The sequence below is a fragment of the Callionymus lyra genome, chromosome 9, assembly GCF_982586985.1.
Source record: "Callionymus lyra chromosome 9, fCalLyr1.hap1.1, whole genome shotgun sequence".
NCBI classification, from domain to species: domain Eukaryota; kingdom Metazoa; phylum Chordata; class Actinopteri; order Syngnathiformes; family Callionymidae; genus Callionymus; species Callionymus lyra.
This window is the reverse complement of record NC_141826.1, coordinates 16,834,874-16,842,500: the sequence shown is the minus strand read 5'-3', so window position 1 is coordinate 16,842,500 and position 7,627 is coordinate 16,834,874. Positions and strand designations below refer to the sequence as shown.

At 35.9% G+C, this 7,627-nt stretch overlaps 1 pseudogene across 1 annotated transcript in view; it reads right to left on the bottom strand.

The window, feature by feature from the left end:
• The window catches only part of LOC148072046 (uncharacterized), a 155,892-nt pseudogene that overhangs the window by 11,335 nt on the left and 136,930 nt on the right, over nt 1-7,627 (bottom strand). The window contains exons 9-17 of the transcript XR_015712818.1: nt 5,984-6,055; nt 4,485-4,601; nt 1,858-1,884; nt 1,757-1,783; nt 598-651; nt 472-531; nt 354-398; nt 196-273; nt 77-100 (exon numbers count right to left, since the gene is read on the bottom strand). The product of XR_015712818.1 is annotated as an uncharacterized LOC148072046 (transcript). The remainder of the gene's footprint in view (nt 1-76; nt 101-195; nt 274-353; nt 399-471; nt 532-597; nt 652-1,756; nt 1,784-1,857; nt 1,885-4,484; nt 4,602-5,983; nt 6,056-7,627) is intronic.

Sequence of the window (7,627 nt, the reverse complement as noted above, 5' to 3'; positions counted from 1 at the left end):
GGTGCGTGAGAAACACTGTGAATTCTACTGAAGGTGTTAGTGATGCCTCACTCCACCAAAATCATGCAGAATTTACCGAAACACTGATGGTTTTGATGGCCTGTTAAGAAGAAATATAACAGTCGTAAAGAAAACAAGTTGTTTCTTCTTGTTCGTAGCGAGAAACGTAATAAATTCTGGTGTTTAAACACTTACCTGGAAGGCATCTAGAAGCTTCCCGTTGAAGTCGATAATATCTGAGGAGCCATCTGTGCCTTTTTCACCAGGATAACCCTGAGCACAGCATTGAAAGATAAATACATGACAAAATAAATCACCTCTTGAACATCATATTTTGCTCAAGCATAGCGTACCATAGGTCCCTGAGTTCCCAGCTCTCCTGTTTCTCCTTTGTCTCCCTTGAAACACATTTATTTTCAATTTTCATTCATGATCAAATCTCTTCTATGAGGCAAAATAATGGTTTCATACCTTAAATCCTGGAAGTCCATCCATCCCTCGCTCACCCTTTTCCCCACTGCCAGGCTCCCCCTTGAATACAGAATAACAAGATTAAAAACCTGAGTCAAAAATCCAGAAGATCAAAGGAATATGTACCTTAATTCCTTGTGGACCCTGAGGTCCTTGATATCCGGGCTCACCATCTTCGCCCTGTAATTAACATGAGAATTACAGTTTTTTATTCCAGCATAGCATAGCATAGCATAGCACAGCATAGCATAGAATAACATATAATAACATAATATAAAATACAATAGCATAGCATGGCCTTGCATAACATAACATATAATAACATAATATAAAATACCGTAGCATAGCATAGCATAACATAACATATAATAACATTATATAGAATAGCATATCATAGCATAGAATAACATATAATAACATAATATAAAATACAATAGCATAGCATGACATTGCATAACATAACATATAATAACATAATATAAAATACCGTAGCATTGCATAACATAATATATAATAACATAATATAAAATACCGTAGCATAGCATAACATATAATAACATTATATAGAATAGCATAGCATAGCATAGAATAACATATAATAACATAATATAAAATACAGTAGCATAGCATGGCATTGCATAACATAACATATAATAACATAATATAAAATACCGTAGCATAGCATAACATAACATAAAATAACATTATATAGAATAGCATAGCATAGCATAGAATAACATATAATAACATAATATAAAATACAATAGCATAGCATGGCATTGCATAACATAACATATAATAACATAATATAAATTCCGTAGCATATCATAGCATAACATAACATATAATAACATTATATAGCATAGCATAGCATAACAACACCCTCTTTGCTTGCTGCACTATAGATACTTTTAATTATCTTTAAGAATTATTATTAATATAATACACCTTTATTGTGGGGGAACATATGTCAGAGTTTTCAATGACATATCATCTATTTAAAAGCTTAAAAACAATTAAAATAACATTTATTTGTGGATTAAAGAGTAATATGATAATGCTATCCCACAATAACATTCTTGCTAGTGGAGTCTGGTATCATTTGTCGATCGCCTTCTAGCATTTGATTGGTTGGCGCCCAGCAGCGTTTTTTATGTATCTAAATTATTTAAAAATACCAAAACAAAACCTAAAAAATTAAATAAAGCTTTTAAGATTTCCTGGAATTAAACAATCATTAAAAACGAATTATATTTGAGAGGAATATATGCTTTTTTTTACTCACAGGCTTCCCTGGCATTCCCTGAGCACCCTAAAACAAAAGGAAGGTTATTTCACAACATAAAAAATAGTTTCAAAAAGTAAAATGTCTCATATATTATTTACCTCTAGACCATCTCGTCCTGGGAAACCCTGAGGCAGAGAAAGAACAAATTATTTTGGTGAACCTGCAGGACAAACAAACCGCCAACAGATGGCAGTATACACAAGGAGTATCCAGTTAAAGAGACTTGATTTAAAGTTAACGAGTAGTTTTATTCACTGTGTGTATATAAGCTCGTGAGGTTGTGTTACAAAAAGAGTTGCAGATGTCTGGACACAGACAGTTAACCCTCTTTTCTCTTCACCCTTTCTTTTCATCTCCCCCAACCCCTCCCACAGCAGCAGGAGACAAATCACCATTGCAAATAAATTTCTGCCTCTTCTTTTATCCTGAGATCTGGATAAAGAGCGGCTCGGATGTCGCTCGTGCTCCTGGTGGCTCCTAAATTATGGTCTGGTGAAGTTTGGTGTTGAAATATGGCCAATACGTCAGGCTCGTGTGGCCCCACATCAAACTGTTGCCACTTGAAAACGAGGGCAGATGAACGTAAAGCTGTCAGGCCGGAGTCCAATGACTTCCACATGGACGACTGTGCTCCAAACTTTTAAACTACACACTATTATTAGTTTCTCACTCGAAAAGCTCTTTCAATGAATACATGTATATTAACAAAACTCGTCAAATTTGAGTTAAGAGCAGCATCAGGGGAAATAAATACAATAAGCAAGAGCACACAAGAAAAATGGAATAAAATACTTAAATAAGAATACAATACAAATAGAATTCTACATTTAAAGACTTGTTAATTCACAAATAAACAGTATAATCAAAAATTAGAAACTTTCGTTTCCAGTTACAGGTTTCGAAAGATGATAATTGACAGCTGTCAGTCATCATATGTTAATCTCATCTGTAATTTTTGATTGATTTTAGGAAGGACACTAGGCTATTTTTTAATTGGTCACATAATTAAATTGTATCATAATGTGTTGTAATTTTATTATTTATTTGTATATTATTTCCTTTACGGATCAAAAATGTAATAAAAGTGACCTGGTCCCCATGAAATAAACCCCAGAGTTTAATAGTCCTTCTTCACTTTATATTAATTTAAAAAAAACAATCAGAGATTAACCTCTTTACACTGAACATTATTTTCTTAATGATAAAATAATAATAATAATAATAATTTCAAAATATGCATAATGTATTTGTTTTTTGTCTCAAAATACTAAACAAAAAAATAACACTTAAAGTGACCCACAAACTGATGTTCCTAACATTGCTGACACTATAATATCAGAATCAGAAAAATCTTTATTGGCAGTGATGTCTGAACAAAACATAAATCCGTCAAAAATAAAACAAGAATTTTGGTTGTGAAGTGAAAAAAGCGAGACAATCACCAACATGCTGTAGATGAGATCACTGGTAATCCAGATGAAATCATTTAAAAATATTGTTTCTGGATCAGGGTGATTGAATCAAATGTCGTTTTGAGAAACTGTCATAAAAGTAAAAGTGGGTTTTTTGACGCTGGATATTAAAAAAAATGTATTTCCAAATCCAGGGTCATTTTGTTCAAATCACATTTTTTTTAAACTGGTCCTTTAAGATACTTCACTCATAGAAGGATCTGATGGCTTCCATTCTTGCTGTCGACTACACATTTGGAACATCACTGCCACCTGCTGTCACATTGAGCTCATTGACAACCATTTTCCAAACCATCCATATATGGATCAAATACATGAGAATTCTGACCCGCTCCAGTAGAAGAACTCACATTTCGCCGATCCTTAAATCCCTTCACTGGCTTAAACTTTTAAGCATATATTTTCCCGGGTATTGCTTCAATCGTTTAAGCACTTTGTGACCCTGGTCTAGAAAAGTGGTCAACAAATATGACTTACTTACTAACTTACAGGTTGGGCAATAATTAATCAATATCTGAGTGGCAAAGCTAGATGATGCTTCAACCAAACGAGTTAATACAAGAAAGAAACTGCAGCTGAAACGCATTAAGTCCAGTTGTCTTTGTTCCACATTTGGAAGCAACACTTTCACCTCGGTTCTCTCGCCGCCAGCTTCAAGCATACATTTCTCAACTTATGTAAACAACAGTTGCCTCAGATGCTGCCTTGTGTCGGCTAACCACATATTTCAGCTGCCACTGTATATGAGAGAGACTCTGGGAACGGAGATCTCCAGAGATACAAACGGCCCGGGGGGGAGGCGGAGCTATTGTCCGGCGAAGCCAACAAACTGCCCGTGAACTTGCGGCGGCACCGTATCATTTTCACAGGCTTTTTTGCAGCGACACCGTCGTAGCAGGAGGGTTGGTGTAGGTGGTGGTGGGGTGCTAGCTTGTAGTCTGTGGCTGCTATCTCACACGAAAAACAGATGAGAAAAGCAGTTTCTATTCAGGGAGCGTTTAGGTACGCCGCAGCTCACTGGCAAACCTGACAGAACTGGGGATCCGACTCCAGAGCAATTAACTACTTGCGGTTCCTTTCTTCGCCAACACATCTCCGCGGAGCGTTCACATGGAAAACACAATCTACTCTCGACAACTGAACCCTGCGAAGGTCAACGCCATCCAGCAAAACCGAGGCGAGCGGCGTTCGTACATTCTTTGCGGCGAGTTTTCACGACCCGTATCGAAAAAAAAACACGAGCGAGCTCTTACTGGTTCTCCGCTCGGGCCACGCGGTCCGTCCTTGCCGGTGTTCCCAGGTGGGCCTCTCGGGCCAGGTGGGCCCGGGGGACCCGGAGGACCGGAAGGTCCGGCTTGTCCTTGATCTCCCTGGTGAGACAAAGTTGAAGAGATCTTGTCATTGTGGAGTTTTAATTGGTGAAAAAAAAAGTACATTTGAGATGCAACAAAGGTGGTCATATCATACCAAAGCAAGCAGGCCTCAAATCATTTAACTTCTATGTACTCATTATATGAAACTGGTCCACTTTACGAGCTCTTTAAAAATGTTTTTAGAATGATTTCTTTGGATCAATAACATGAACTATACCCTCATGTACTTATTTCATTAATTCCAATTGTTATTATATAATAATTATATTAATTCCGTGTCCTTAACCCTAACCCTAAACAGTTTTATATACACCTTTTAATGCTCAAACTATAACAAAGAATATGTTTATTTAAATTGCATTAAATTAATTGAAATAAATGGTTTATTTTTTTAAGGTACAAAGTGAAAAACCACCAGTTTCATAGAATGAATACACATGCAAAACAGGCATCTTTTTTTTAGAAAGAGTTTACAATTTTTTTTACTGTAATTAAAAAATATTTAACGTCCAAAACTTGAGTAAAGTCTGTAAAAAACTAAAGGTTAAATGAAAGGACCTTTTTTATCAAGAACATGAAAAAATGTCCTTATGTCTGAAGTTCTTACATAGTTATTACACGTTTAATTTTATAGTTAGTGATTCATTCCTATTTTAATTGTGTTACTTTAAACTATTTTTTTCTTAAAAAATAAAAATGATCTGATAAAATGAAGGATTCACGAAAATATGCCAGTTTTTTTTACTTATGTAACTATTACAAACCATATCTTGACCTTTAAAGTATATACTTTATTGAATATTGTTTTGATTGTTTAAGCGCTTTGTGACCCTGGTCTGGAAAAGCTCTATATACAGTAAATACAAATTACTTACTTACTTACTTACAAAGAGCCTGTTTCTTTGAAATACATTTATTATTGGAAATAAATGGAGAAAGAAAATGTGTAACTGGCACCAGTAGGATCCATTTAAGGGATATTAGAAATGTTTTTATTTACATTTAATATAAATAACATTCCATTAGAAAAATAATCCACTTCTGTCTAAAGACTTGAGGAAAGTCTGGAACAAACTCAAGGTTGAATCAAAAGACGATAAATAGATTAAGTGAAGGCTGAAAATCGAGTTAAATAATTGAACACAGTTATTATGGAGGAAATCTTAAATCAATTTATGGAAGCTTCAACATCTTCTGGCAAGTCAAGCGAAGCACATTTGTGTTTCTAGTCACGGCTCGTCGACCGTGATCCGACACAAGTCGAGAAAACAGGCTTTAATGCAATTGAAAGCGGATTTTTGAAAAAATAACAAGAGAGAATCGAAAAAAAGAATCAGAAAGACAAGCGGTTAGTCGCATGCTGCAGGTTCAGGTTCTACCTTCAGAATGCGTCTTTGAAAGCTGTTGGACTGATCTCCAGAGATAAAGTGGTCATACCTTGGAAAGACCATCTGATACGAAGCCAAGCAGGTGAAAAAAAAGCAGAAACACAAGTGAGGAAGTGGAAAGAGGAAAATACAAGACAAGTGTTTAAACGTGGCCTGAAGAGACAGTTCTGGAGTTTAGGTTTCGAGATGGAGGAGAAAAAACACGAGAACAGTGTGGACAGACAGGAGCAGTGGCTGCTGGGAGATCGGGCCGAGGGGTCAACGGTGGGTACAAACCTTGACGGTGAGAATTTGATTACTGTGCAGTCCTGCATATGTGTAGTTAGGAGGACCCTGGGGGGACGTAAAGTGGAAAAGGTGAGCATGTGCGGTTGGTCTTGGCAGGATATGAAGGAATCATCGGCCAACGCTTTTTTGTTTTTTTTTCAAGAGAGGGCGAAAAATCAATAAACCTTTACTGCACCATTAAAAGAACAACTGAAGAAAAGCTTATAAAGTTTTGCGATTGTGTTTTTTTTTCTCTCGCTCAGTCCTTGTTTAATGTTGTACTGAGTCCAGCGTTCCAGGGGTGAAGGAAGCAGGTGGGTGGTCTCGCATTCGTTTTGTGGTTAAGTTAATGTTTTTCGTTTTTTTTTAAAAGCAACAGCATTTATAGTCTTAAAGGCATTCACCAAAATTATGTTCAGGAAATGCTCATAATGGGGCAAAAGGAAATTTGGTGATATGTTGTTGGCATTCCGGACCTTGTGCACACCGTAGAGCAAACTTTCTGGAACAATACTGCCCCCTGCTGTCCCACTGAACTGATTTAACTTTACTATTGAAATGTCAACTGTTGATTTAAGTGTGTCTTAAATAGGTGTTGGACTCTATTGTATCATCAGTATGTGTTTGTTTGTTCAAAACCATCTTTTTATTGAAATATTTACATTAGAAAATGAAAAAACCCCCACTGAAAAAATTAAGTTTTTCTGGAGATTAAATCTTGTTTACTATAACCACACCCACTTTGCTTGATTGGTCGAACATTGAGGTTTGTCACCGCGTGTCATCGATCCCTGAAGTCTTCGTCTCAAAGGGACTTGTTGTATAAACAAAGCTGAGCTTGATTACAGCTGGCTGGAGGAGGAGTGTAGCCGTTATTGCGTCATAATGGACTCTCGTAACCTCTCGTTTGCCCAGATTTCAGACGGGGGAGAACTTTATAAAGTAATAAGTTCAAAACATGGTCATGATGAGGGACTTACTGCCTCTTGATGATGAGAGTCAGGAGAGTTGACCTTTAAGGATATTTCTATAAATATTCATAAAGATAAAATATATAGACAAATAAAATTGAACCAAATGTAATTGAGCTGCTTGGTGGAGGTCTGCGCTCTCCGGCTGGTTTTCCTGGTTTTAAAATTGTTAATATAATAATAAACTGATGTTGAATTGTTTGTAGTAAAGTATCAGAAAACATATTGGTAACACTTAAGAATAATTAATAATTAATACCGATATATTTTAGTTGTTTTTTCCGTTAGAATGAAAAGTTATATTAATAAAGTAAATTACTTAACTCATGGTACTCAGAGAGAAGCTAGTTTGCCATCGAGTTAATCATTAATTACTACTTAGTTCCTTTAATAACCA